Source organism: Neomonachus schauinslandi, chromosome 4 (genome assembly GCF_002201575.2).
Source record: "Neomonachus schauinslandi chromosome 4, ASM220157v2, whole genome shotgun sequence".
In the NCBI taxonomy this organism is placed as follows: domain Eukaryota; kingdom Metazoa; phylum Chordata; class Mammalia; order Carnivora; family Phocidae; genus Neomonachus; species Neomonachus schauinslandi.
The window spans coordinates 131,673,147-131,684,901 of NC_058406.1; the positions used below are offsets into that span (position 1 = coordinate 131,673,147).

Consider the following 11,755-nt stretch of genomic DNA (forward strand, 5'->3'; position numbering starts at 1 on the left):
GGTATGGTATCACTTGATGGCTTCTATACTTAAGTAAAAACCAGGGTTTGATTTTTATATTTAAATATTTAGTCAGCTCTTTTTATAGATCATTCATAGTAGAGGCCATTCCAAGAGTGAAGAGAAAGGCTTACTAATATTTCAGTAATTTGGAGATTATTTGGGGGATTTTTTTTAAACCATTAAATAATACATGATATTTTGTGATGAAAAAATGACAAGTGAATTAAATTAATGTACATTTAACTCTTTGCCTTAAAAGTTTCTTTGAATACTATAGTTACCTAGCAATAAATTGGAGTGAGATTTTACTCAAATGCTATCTGCTTTCTTGCCAAATGTTAACGTAAAAAAATTTGCACTTGATCTTAGCCAAAAGGCCGAGAAGCGATAATGTAAAAAATTTTGAACAATAACTCAAATAGTCTGTTTTATAATATCCCTGTTTGGGGATATACTAAAAATTGTTAAGCATAGTAACACTCATCTAGGTAACCATAAGGAAATAAATAGAAATTCCTTTTTCAAATTGGACTTACAGTCATTCTTTTCCAACTACCTCAGGTGTAAGGTCAAATATCTCTCCCCTTTTATTCCCTAAAAAAACTCACCTAAATCCAGTTTGATAAAATAATCATGAAGTGGATTCTCTTTCACCTGTTGGATAATCTGACATCAGTAGGCAAGCCTCTATTTCAGGACCCACTTTTAACTTGCTTCTCAGAAAACAAATCTCTTAATTTTATAAAGTTTTAATTAACCTCCAAGATAGTGAGCTAGGTGAATTAGCTATCATTTCAGAGGTGTGTGCCCTAAATTTTAACATACCATGCAACCAACTTCACAGTTTCCAACTTCACAGGATGCTATGGACTCTTCTCTGTACAGATAATCATTTCTCATCTGACTCAGTTTTACATCTTCAACCATAGTTATGCCTTTCATTCCTTAGTCCTCTCTCTAAATGAGTTTATTTTCTTCCTCCTGAACTAAACTATTTACTCTTTTGAATATTATTTCATAGTGTCCCTTAGTCTTCTATTCTTCTTACTGCTATTGATGCCTAAAAGCACCCTTTTTTGCTTTTAAAATTCCCTTTCATGAAACTTTTACTAATCGAGTAGATATAGGGTAACATTATGTCCTCCATTTTCAAACAACAAAACTCACAGCAATCATGAGCTACATGTTCATGATATATTCATTCATTTGCATCTATCCACGTCATTATGGTAGCTATGAGATTTTCATATATATCAGTCATAATGCCCCCTGTGTGAATGTCTGTGTGCATTCAGTTATTCTTCCAACCAACATAGATTTATTAAGGCCCCATTCGTGTCATGCACTTTTGTGGAAGCAATAAGACTATAAAGATGAACTAGACAGATGGGGTACACAAAGTAGCAAGCAAAGGGAAAATCTGCCTCGGAAGATACACAAAAAACTTGCAGTTAGGAATTTTGTCATCTTATGCATCTGTGAATGGCCTTTGGGGAGTCAAATTACAATTTAAAATGTTTCCTAAATAGAATATAAACTTTCCATTCCAGTTTGAGTTGGTAATATTATGGTGGTTCAAACATCCCTAGCAATCACAGATTAGAACAGACATTCTGAACATTTCTGGTCTCAGAATTACTTTGCACTATTAAAAGTTATCAAGGTGACAACAGCTCTTATTTATGTATATTAAAGTTATTGATATTTTGCATATTAAAGTAAAACAAATTTTATTTCTAAATTATTTAGTAATTCATTAAAAATAACAACTACAAACTAATTAAATGTTAAACATAAATAATATACTACACTAAGATAATCATATTTTCCAAAATTAAAAAGAGCAAGGAAAAGGGTATTGTTATATGAATCTTTTTAATATGTGGCTTAATAGAAGATACTGAATTCTCATTTCTGCTTTTACATTCAGTCTTGCAATATATTATTTGGGTTGAGGATCTCAGGAAAACCAGCCCCTCACAAATCTGTAAGTGGGAAGGGGACAAAAACGTTAAGTAGACTCTTCATCTAATTGTGGATATTCTTCTCTGATATACATCAAATATCGACAAGGAGTAGTTTCTTAAAAGTTGCAATATGGAATTTGAGAACATATCAACAAGCTTTCCATTCTTTTTATGTTAAATTCCATTCTTTATCTTTCATTCCTAATAGATCTTTGACTGATGCATGATTTTATAACATCATGAATTAATCTGTTGGAAAATATTGGTTCACTGGGTTATGCAGATCTTCCGGTTATTGACACATTTCATTATACAGTATGGAAAAATAATCACACTCACTAATATCACTATCATGATTCCATTAGAAATTTCAGTATTGGGAATCTTTCCAGCTCATAATGGCAGATAAAATTTTCCAAAATTCTAATATTCCTTGAAAGCTAAAATTTTATCAGCAACAAATATTAGAAGTGGTTTCCCTTGGTGTTACAGACTCACTTTGTTTATTAAGGATCGACGGGTTTTTTTGTTTGTTTGTTTGTTTTTGGTTTCTGCTTTAGGTTCAAGAGTATAACTCTGAGGAATATCATGACTGGTGTGTGGTGCTACTTGATTCATGCCAAGAAACCAGGACTGCTAAGGCTCCAGCATTGTGTACAAATTTCAACGCACATGAAAAAAGAAAACAACAACAGTATTATTATGAGGATAGTTTTGATTTCAAGGACTTTCTGAAAGTAGCTCAGGGTTTTTAGAGGTCTGGGGACATCCTTTAAAAAAACACAGCTCAGGGGCGCCTTGGTGGCCTTGGTGGGCCTTGGTGGCTCATTCGGTTAAGGGTCCCACTCTTGGTTTCTGCTCAGGTCATGATCTCAGGCTGGTAAGATCAAGCCGAACTCCCTGCTCAGCGGAGAGTCTGCTTGAGATTCTCTCCTTCTCCCTCTGCCCTCCCACCCTGCTCATGCTCTGTCTCTCTCTAAAATAAATAAATAATAAATAAATAAATAAATAAATAAATAAAATCTTTTTTAAAAATTTAAAAAAGAAAACACTGCTCAAAGAACCTAAAACACAGCTGCAGATATTCAGTAATCATTATTTGATATTCAGTATCATCTAAGGATTGACTAGGATTCATTACCAACTACAATAGCAACACCTAACATATCTAAATGGCTTTGTGGATAATTTTATGTACATATTATTTTGTTTAATCCTTCCAATAAGCTATCATTAAATTTTAAAAGAGAAAATTACAGCTTTATTTAATGACTTTTCCAAGGTCACAAGACCTGTAAATGACAAAATCCAGATTTATATCCAGGTTTTATGAAGTCCAGTGTTCTCATTATGCCATAGCTGTTTAATATAACTCTTTTACAGCCTCCCCTAAGTAAGGGAATCGTGAATAAATCTTGTGCCATCTGCTTGATGGCCAGGCTCTATTTAAGCGCTATTACAATTACATGGATATGTATAAATCTTATTCCTATTCCAAATCCTTCATGGCCTGGGAAGTCCAATTTCATATCTATTTAATCACAATCCAAAACTGCACTACAGTTATATGATGCCCCTCAACATACCTAGTTTTCTTTAACTGCTATAATGCCTGATTGCTTATTTGGTCATTCTACTGGCTAAAATAATCACTGACCATGTCAGTGGATCACTGACTAGTTATTCCAATCTTCCAAATGAGCTTATCCAATCAGTCTTGCGATCTAATCAACTACATACAGATCATTGTTAACTGTGCTAACTAAAAAGAACTTATCTAAATCTTAGGGGGCCACAGGAATTCAGGGAACAACAGTTTAAAAAGTAATTCCTGAAATTTATGAAGGGTTCTTGTATAAGACTTTTAAAGTCAGACCAACAGAAGCCCTTGGATCCTTGCCCTGATGCTAACAAATTAGCTTTATGAGTTAAGGGAATACTCAGCATCACCATGTCTTGGTTCTCTTGTTTTAGTAAGAGGGAATTACTATATGACCTCTTGTTTTGCTTACAATTTTAATGTTGTATGATTTTTATATAGAAAAAAAAAGCATTTCCCTTTTTGGCAGTCATGATTTTCTTCATTTGTAAGTTCTCTTTTCATGCCAGTCTGTCTTCACACTCTATGCTGAAAGTCTTCAAAATCCAATTAATTGCTCAAACTTATACATAAAAGGTTTATGCTATCTATCTATCTATCTATCTATCTATCTATCTATCATCTATCTATCTAACCAGCCATTTAGACCCCTTAAGTATGGTATTTAATAAAATCTACTCAAACTCTTTGTGTTTTCTTCCACTAAACAAAAATGAAATTGCCTTTATAACATTTATGTTATGATAAATTCGGGGTGGGGCTTATAAAGATTGATGTCCTCCGCTAATGATTAATTATAATCCATCCTGAAATATTAATAAGTACCCCATATGAGCTATGTTGAGGGAGGGAGGGGAGAGAAGGAAGCTGTAATGTTTGTTTGCAATTACTGAAATTACAGAAGCAAAGGTCTTCCAGAGACAGAAATATAATCACAATTATCTGACCTGTAAAAATGGTTTTTATTTCTGCAGCCAAGGAACAGCAAATTATTGGCATTGGGAGTCCTTTTTATAAAGGCTTTTTATAAAATCCTCCTTTGCATAGCTATATTTTTTATTTACTCTACAGCATTCATCCCCTTCTATCTAATATTGAAATCAGAGACATTCTATTATCACTGAGAGTGTGTTTTAAATAAACTGCACTGGAACCTGGGCTTGGCAGCTTGTAAGCCACCTGAGTGTGGTCAGGTGACTTGTCCTTTCTAAATCACCATGGAAGAAAATGCATCAGGTGTCTCCTGGCTGCTGAGGGCCATGTGGAAAGTACATGCATGCCTCCAACACTTGCTTAATTCAGCCCTGGATGATGAGAAGTGACAGCACAAGAAAGGGGCTGGCCGTAGTAGGCAATGGATGCACCCCGGAGTGGGCATGTGTCTAAAATTTAATTGCGAAGTGCCTAAAAAGAGAAATAGCATTTTCATTTACAGAGTACTGTGAAAACATGGTCATGGAAAACATTAAATAAAGGTAACAATAGCTATTATTTCTATTAGATACATAAAGCAAAATAAACAGTGAGGGGAGGACATTGAAGGGCCACCAACAGGAGGCTGTTCAAATAAATAAAGGTGTATCATATAATAGGATACTATTGAGCAATTAAAAATAATAATATAAAGCTATAATTTGTTTATATGGAATAATTGCCAAGATATGTCAAATGAAAAAAGCAAGGCACAGAAGAAGATATATAATATGCTCCCATGTGTGTAAGGATATGTACATATGTACATTTAAATATACAAATGACAGAAGGATTACAAGCTGATAAAACAGTTGGCTCTGAACGGGGACAGTATTTACTAAATACACTTTTATGTAGTTTGCCTTCTTTTTCAATATGAGTACACTAGTTACACTAGTTTTAAGATAAATGATAGTTAATTTTTAACGTAAAATAGAGATGATTTATATATTTATAAGGCAAATCATTGACATGCCTTCCATCAAACAAACAAAAATTGACAAAGGATCAGTTTTATCATGAGTTTCTTAGCATCCTGTAAAACCAAAGAAAGGCTATTTTTAAATATTTCAACTCATGAAGACATTAATTCAGAAGAGACAGAGCCATTAACACAGAACACAGAGAGCCAAAATACATTGTTAATAGGATTGCCAGATAATATATAATAGTTTTATTTGCTAAATCTGGCACTTTCAATTATTGAAAAGAGAGAAGTGTTCTGAATTCTTATAATACTATGTGTATTCGATGCCAAACACTGACAGTTTCCAGATAGTCAATTTTCTATTATTGTTTAGGTAAAATACATTGACCTTATAACTGAATTTTTTAATAATATTTTTGAAAAGACACAAAAAATAAAAATGTTTCTCCCTAGTTTAAGATACTAACATCCATACAACATGGAGTGTGGCTCCAATCTATTCTTTCACATTAATGTTCCAATACTTTCTTATAATACCATTATATTACATGCAAAATAAGCCTATCTACCGTTCAGTGAACATGACTTATTCCTGAACATTCACTCCAACACTTCCTCTTTTCCCTTCCTGTCATGAATCTGCAATGTCCTCATCAGGTCTTCTAACTGCTTCAATGAAAAGGTTCTGTTCATTTGCATACAGCTTTTTTTACAATGTCTTTGCTTATACATATCAATGTCCCCAGTAGATAAATAAAAGCGCCATGAAAGTAGGAAGCAATCACTTCATCCACATCTTTCATCTTCAATCACTGTGTGTGCTCCAACAGCCTGGCCTAGTACTTTACACAAAAGGTATATCCAACAGAGTCCAATCGATGTGTGGGTGAATGGCAGGAGATAGTCCAGTCCCGCTAAAGATTAAACTCTAGTTAACTTGGAATCTCATAAAAAATAATAATAACTATCTTCATCCGACATCATAATCCCTCTTTATAGTTGAAAATAATTCCTAAAATGATCCTCGGCCATATTTTTTCCTGGCTTAAAAAAAAAAGTTAAATTCCATGTCCTTTACTTAAGACTATTGAGCAATTAAAAATAATAATATAAAGCTATAATTTGTTTATATGGAATAATTGCCAAGATATGTCAAATGAAAAAAGCAAGGCACAGAAGAAGATATATAATATGCTCCCATGTGTGTAAGGATATGTACATATGTACATTTAAATATACAAATGACAGAAGGAGTGCAAAGTTGAGCTTTATATTCTAGCAAATCAGAGCAGTGCTGGATGATTTCCTTCTTTGTATTAAATTCCTTTGGAGTCTTCTTAGTATAATTTTTTTACAAAATGGCATATTAATTATTCTTTAGACCTATACATAGTCAATTTCTATATCATGCTTGAACAATTTATTCCTAAGTGATTCTCCCTAATTGATGCTTGCAGATTAATTTAGTTCTCTTTTTTTAAGCAAAGGCATTTGATTGTTACCCCTAAACTACAAGGGGATATTTGTCTATTACCTTGAAGCTATCATAGAACACCCTGGGCATGCAATTTATCCTGCCTTCCAGTCAATGATGTTTAAAACAATGATTCTCAAATGCCAGATTGGTGCTTCATGATGATGTTTCCACTGCTCCATGGTGAATTAGAATAATAAATACATTGTAATGAGCTTTTTTAATAAAGCCACCTTTGTTCACTTTTTTATGTCTTCAAATATTTATCTCATACATGTGGTAGTAGATGGTAGTAATTATTTTTCTACTGGCACTAAAATGCCAGATACCTTATGCGAGGCCCCTATTTTGTTTTATTTTTCTTTTTTATTCTATAGAATACCAACTTTGAGGACCACTAATAATAGCCAAAGAAGTAGCAATCAGAATAGCCAGCAATTAAAAGTTGTTTATATGCAAAAAAAATGTTCTAAGAACTTTAGATATATTAACTCAATGCAACAACTCTCTGAGGAACTTACTACTATTGTTCAAACATTAGATTTTGGAAATTGAAAAAGAGAGAAGTTTAAAAATATGTTCAAAGTCACATAATGAATTAACCCAGGAAAGGGCATCCAGAGGTCATGCCCTGAACCACTGTATGAAAGTGAAACCAGGGTAAGATTTTAAGTCAATTTTTATGGCCTGATACTAAAATTGAGCTATTAAACCTTTAAAATTCTACTGCGTAGGCATGTAATAATGTTTTTCTACATATTTTTGTTCACATTTTTAAATCTTTCAGGTGGGACAGAATCCAAAAAGACACTAGATTTCTATCCATATCTTTAATATGCATGCCCACCCCACAATGTCATGTAGAAGTCTCTCTCTTCTAAAACTGCATGTTGATCTTTAAGATAATTCCTTCAAGAATTTTCTCTATGTACAAAAAAAAAAAAAAAAAAAAGAACTTCAGCTAGCCTGAAGAAAACTAGAAATGTATCCTAAGGTTCTAAAATTTGCACACATAAGCTTTTAAAATAAGAATTTTGAAAGATTACCATATCATTAGCAAAGATTGAAAAAAAATAGGGACCGTATAAATGTTACATCAAAGCTGCAGAGCCGGGGTACCTGGGTGTCTCAGTCAGTTAAGCATATGCCTTTGGCTCAGGTCATGATCCCAGGGTCCTAGGATCGGGTCCTGGGATTGAGTTCCGCATCGGGCTCTGTCTGAGAAACTTACATAGGATGAGACATGAAAATGTGAAAGGATTTGAGGTGTGTGAAGAACAGAATAAGTAGGATGCAATATATAGTTAATGATTAAAAGAAGTGAGTACGGGGCGCCTGGCAGGCTCAGTTGGTAAAACATGTGACGCTTGATCTCGAGGTTGTAAGTTTGAGGCCCACATTGGGTGTAGAGATCACTTAAAAAATAAAATCTTTAAAAATAAATAAATAATTAAAAGAGGTGAGTACAGAAAATGGGAGAAGAAATATGAAAGAAGATTGAAAATTCACAGAATTGAAGAAGCATATTAATACTCAGATACAAGAATTACACATTGCATAAATAAAAAAGTCCACATTCAGATATATCTAGTGAAACTCATAATAAGGACAAAAATATTAAAATTAATGAGAATAAAAAGACTGACTCAATAAAGAAGCAACAATTATGCAGATAGCAGATTCTCAACCGTAATAGCAGAAGCAATAACAGAAATGACAATTTCAAACTGCCAAGAGCAAACAAGTATCATATGAGAAATTTATGCCCAGATAAACTACCATTCAAAAGTAAAGATGTTTTTACACAAAGGGATATAATTTTCTACAGAGATCATCACTGAAAAATTACTGAAGTATACACACTAATTTAAAGGGAAAAAGTGAACACAGAAGAAGGTAGAATACATGAAGCAAGGTTTAGAAAAAAAGAAAAAGCTAAATAAACACTAAAAAGCAGTAAAAGTAACAATTGCTTAATTTAAAAATAGTTGAAACTGTACAACCATGATAACGAAGGATGAGAATGAGAATACCGGGTATTAAATTTACGATCTTCATGTTGCTCACTCTGATTGGTTGTTCACTGCTGTCTTTTCAGCGCAAAGGAAGTGGTAGGAACTCAATAAATATTTGTTGAATGAATTACAGAACCAATGTTTCATAGCCCAAGGTAGTTCTAGATATAATCTCTAACTATGCCCGTCAGATTCTGAGAATACCATGCAGTTTGGGGATCATCAAAGATGTGCCAACAGGTTCAGTGTTTGAGGTTAGGCAGGTTGTTACTAAAAAGTGTTCCTAAAAGTGTGGTGGTCCTTGATGTGCACATTCAGATCTCCTTTTGTGGGAACATGCTGCACTAGCAGATTCTGCGGACAACCTCCAGCTGCCACCCATCTACTCACCTGTGGCGTTAACACCTGAGCTATGTTACACATGGCCTGCTCCCAAGCTTCACTGAGCACAGCAGACGGAGGTCCTAGAGCAGGCCAGGTCTGGCCAAGACAGGGCTACTCAATTGGGTAACCTTTGCTCTGGGCCATCCCAGCAACCTGGCCAAGATTCTCTGAGTCTCACTGTAGACTGAGGCTCATTCTACCCAGTCCTCCTTTCCCTCTCTTCTCTAAGGTGTCAGACATGCATTGAGGTCTGAGGTCTTTTTCTGACTTTTCCTGCTCCCTTCCCCTTTGTTTCACAGGAATTTCCAGCAATCTCTTTCACATGCAATTCTATCTGCCTTTTGGAGGAACCAAACCGGCATATGAAGGCAAGAGGGTGGACAAAGTCAGGTCTACCGGATCAACAGGATGGTCTCTTCATCTGAAAGAACAGTAGTCATGAATAATGATTGTGCACACTCAGGAAACAGACTTCTTCAGTAGAAAACTGTGGTATATCTCTTACTCATACCTCATTGCCTTAACTTTAGGAGAGCTGAGATGTCCTTTCAGGAAGCACAGTCTCCCTGGGCTAAGACTTGCTTATTTACTTACTCAAAATATCCTCTAAGTTGGGAAGATGGTTCAGTCTTAAGAACCTTAAGGCCTATTACCTTTCTGTTTTCCTTGGGGATCTATGGCAATGGGCTGCACCATCTAAAAACTCTCATATACTGACATCCTTCTTACGCATTAAGATTATGGACACTGGTCAAATCTTCTGGCCCATTCCAAATCTTGCCAACCTCTGGTGAAATCATCGTATTTGTGAGTCATCCCTACAACATACTAGCATCCAAATCCCATGCCCCTTGTCTCTGCTGTGATGTAGTCATTCAGTGCTGTCATGACATCTGAACATACATTATCTCTGATACTTTCAATCCAAATTTCCCATTTCTGAACTCAACCTCTTATGCCTTCAGCTTGCTAACATCATCATGGCACTGCACCTGTTCTGTATTTTTAGTACCTCCAGCCATGCACCCTTCTGTATTCTTATATGCTAGTACCCTGTTGTCTTCACTTCCTACTCCATCTAGCCTGTATTCTATAGAGAGTCATTTCAATCATTCTCGCGTTTTGGATATTTTATGTCCTCGAAACATACAATAAACAGCAAATTGAGTCACGGTAGAATAACAAAGTATTAGTAAATAAAAATAAAAAATGTGGGATTTGTTCTCTTTTGTTTTTGATCACAGTGGGATAATAGCATCTTGAGGGTTTAATGGGAGGTAAGAATCACTAGCCTACGTTTCATCTTCTATGGAAAACATGAATTTTTTTCTATTTCTTACTGTCCAAAACGATATTATTTTCTTGTGTGTAAGTTCCATGTATCTTTATTGAAAAGCTATTATAGTTTATACTATGTCAAAATTTAGAGTCTAGTGAAAAGTCCCATGGACAAGGAATTCTTCAAGATGTTTCTAAGTTGTAACTTGTTTGAATATTTTCTCAGTAGTTTTTTTTTAACTCAAATTTCTTTCTACCATTTCCAGAAGATGCCAGGTTTAGTTTTAAATTCTTAACTCAATCATTAGTAGAGATAGAGTTAAAAATAAATCACTGGAAAGCTTTTTTTTTTTTTTTTGAAGTGCCTTTTTTTCATGCACTTTGTCAAAGTACCAAAGTTGATTTGACATTTTTATAGTTGCATTTCTCTCTGGTGTATTACTGGACCCACAGGACTGGAACACTGAAAGTAAAGATATCTCTTGTACCATGCTTAAATGACTAAGATAAAAATACTGTCCAAAGTAATTCAATCTCAATTTATACACTTTTTCACATTAGTTCAGAAAACATTGAAAAGCCATTGAAAATTTGTGGTCACTAAAGTGGCTCATATTCACCAACTTCTTGGAGTTTATTTCATCCATAGAGAAGCACATCACTGTTAGGGTTATTTATGAAAATTCTAGTTTGCTAAGGTCAAGGTACTCCAACAATGGAATATTTTTAAAGCATAAGTTATCCAGATTTCATGAACTATTAAAACTTGCTATTTCTGTCCTGCCTCTTCTGACTTTAATTCATAACAAGCAGAGTGGCTATTGCTCTGTCCCTTTACATCTACTGCCCCCCAGTAAAATAGCTAGCCTGGGAATTAGAAACTTTTCAGAACTTTTAAATTTTTTTCTACAAATTATAAAGTAAATCTTATAACCTCCATTAAGGTAATTTGGTAACCCTAATACATGAATGGAAGCTTTTATTTTCTTTAAAAAGAACCCATAGGTAGCAGGAAGAATTAGTCATACTCTTAAAAATATATTTTCTTAAGATTTTATTTATTTATTTGACAGAGAGAGACACAGTGAGAGAGGGAACACAAGCAGGGGGAGTGGGAGAGGGAGAAGCAGGCTT

The 11,755-nt window shown here is 34.4% G+C and overlaps 1 pseudogene; it reads right to left on the bottom strand.

Moving 5' to 3' along the window:
• Positions 1 to 274: 274 nt before the first annotated feature.
• LOC123324594 lies at positions 275 to 392 on the bottom strand (annotated as a pseudogene).
• Between the last annotated feature and the right edge of the window lie 11,363 nt (positions 393 to 11,755).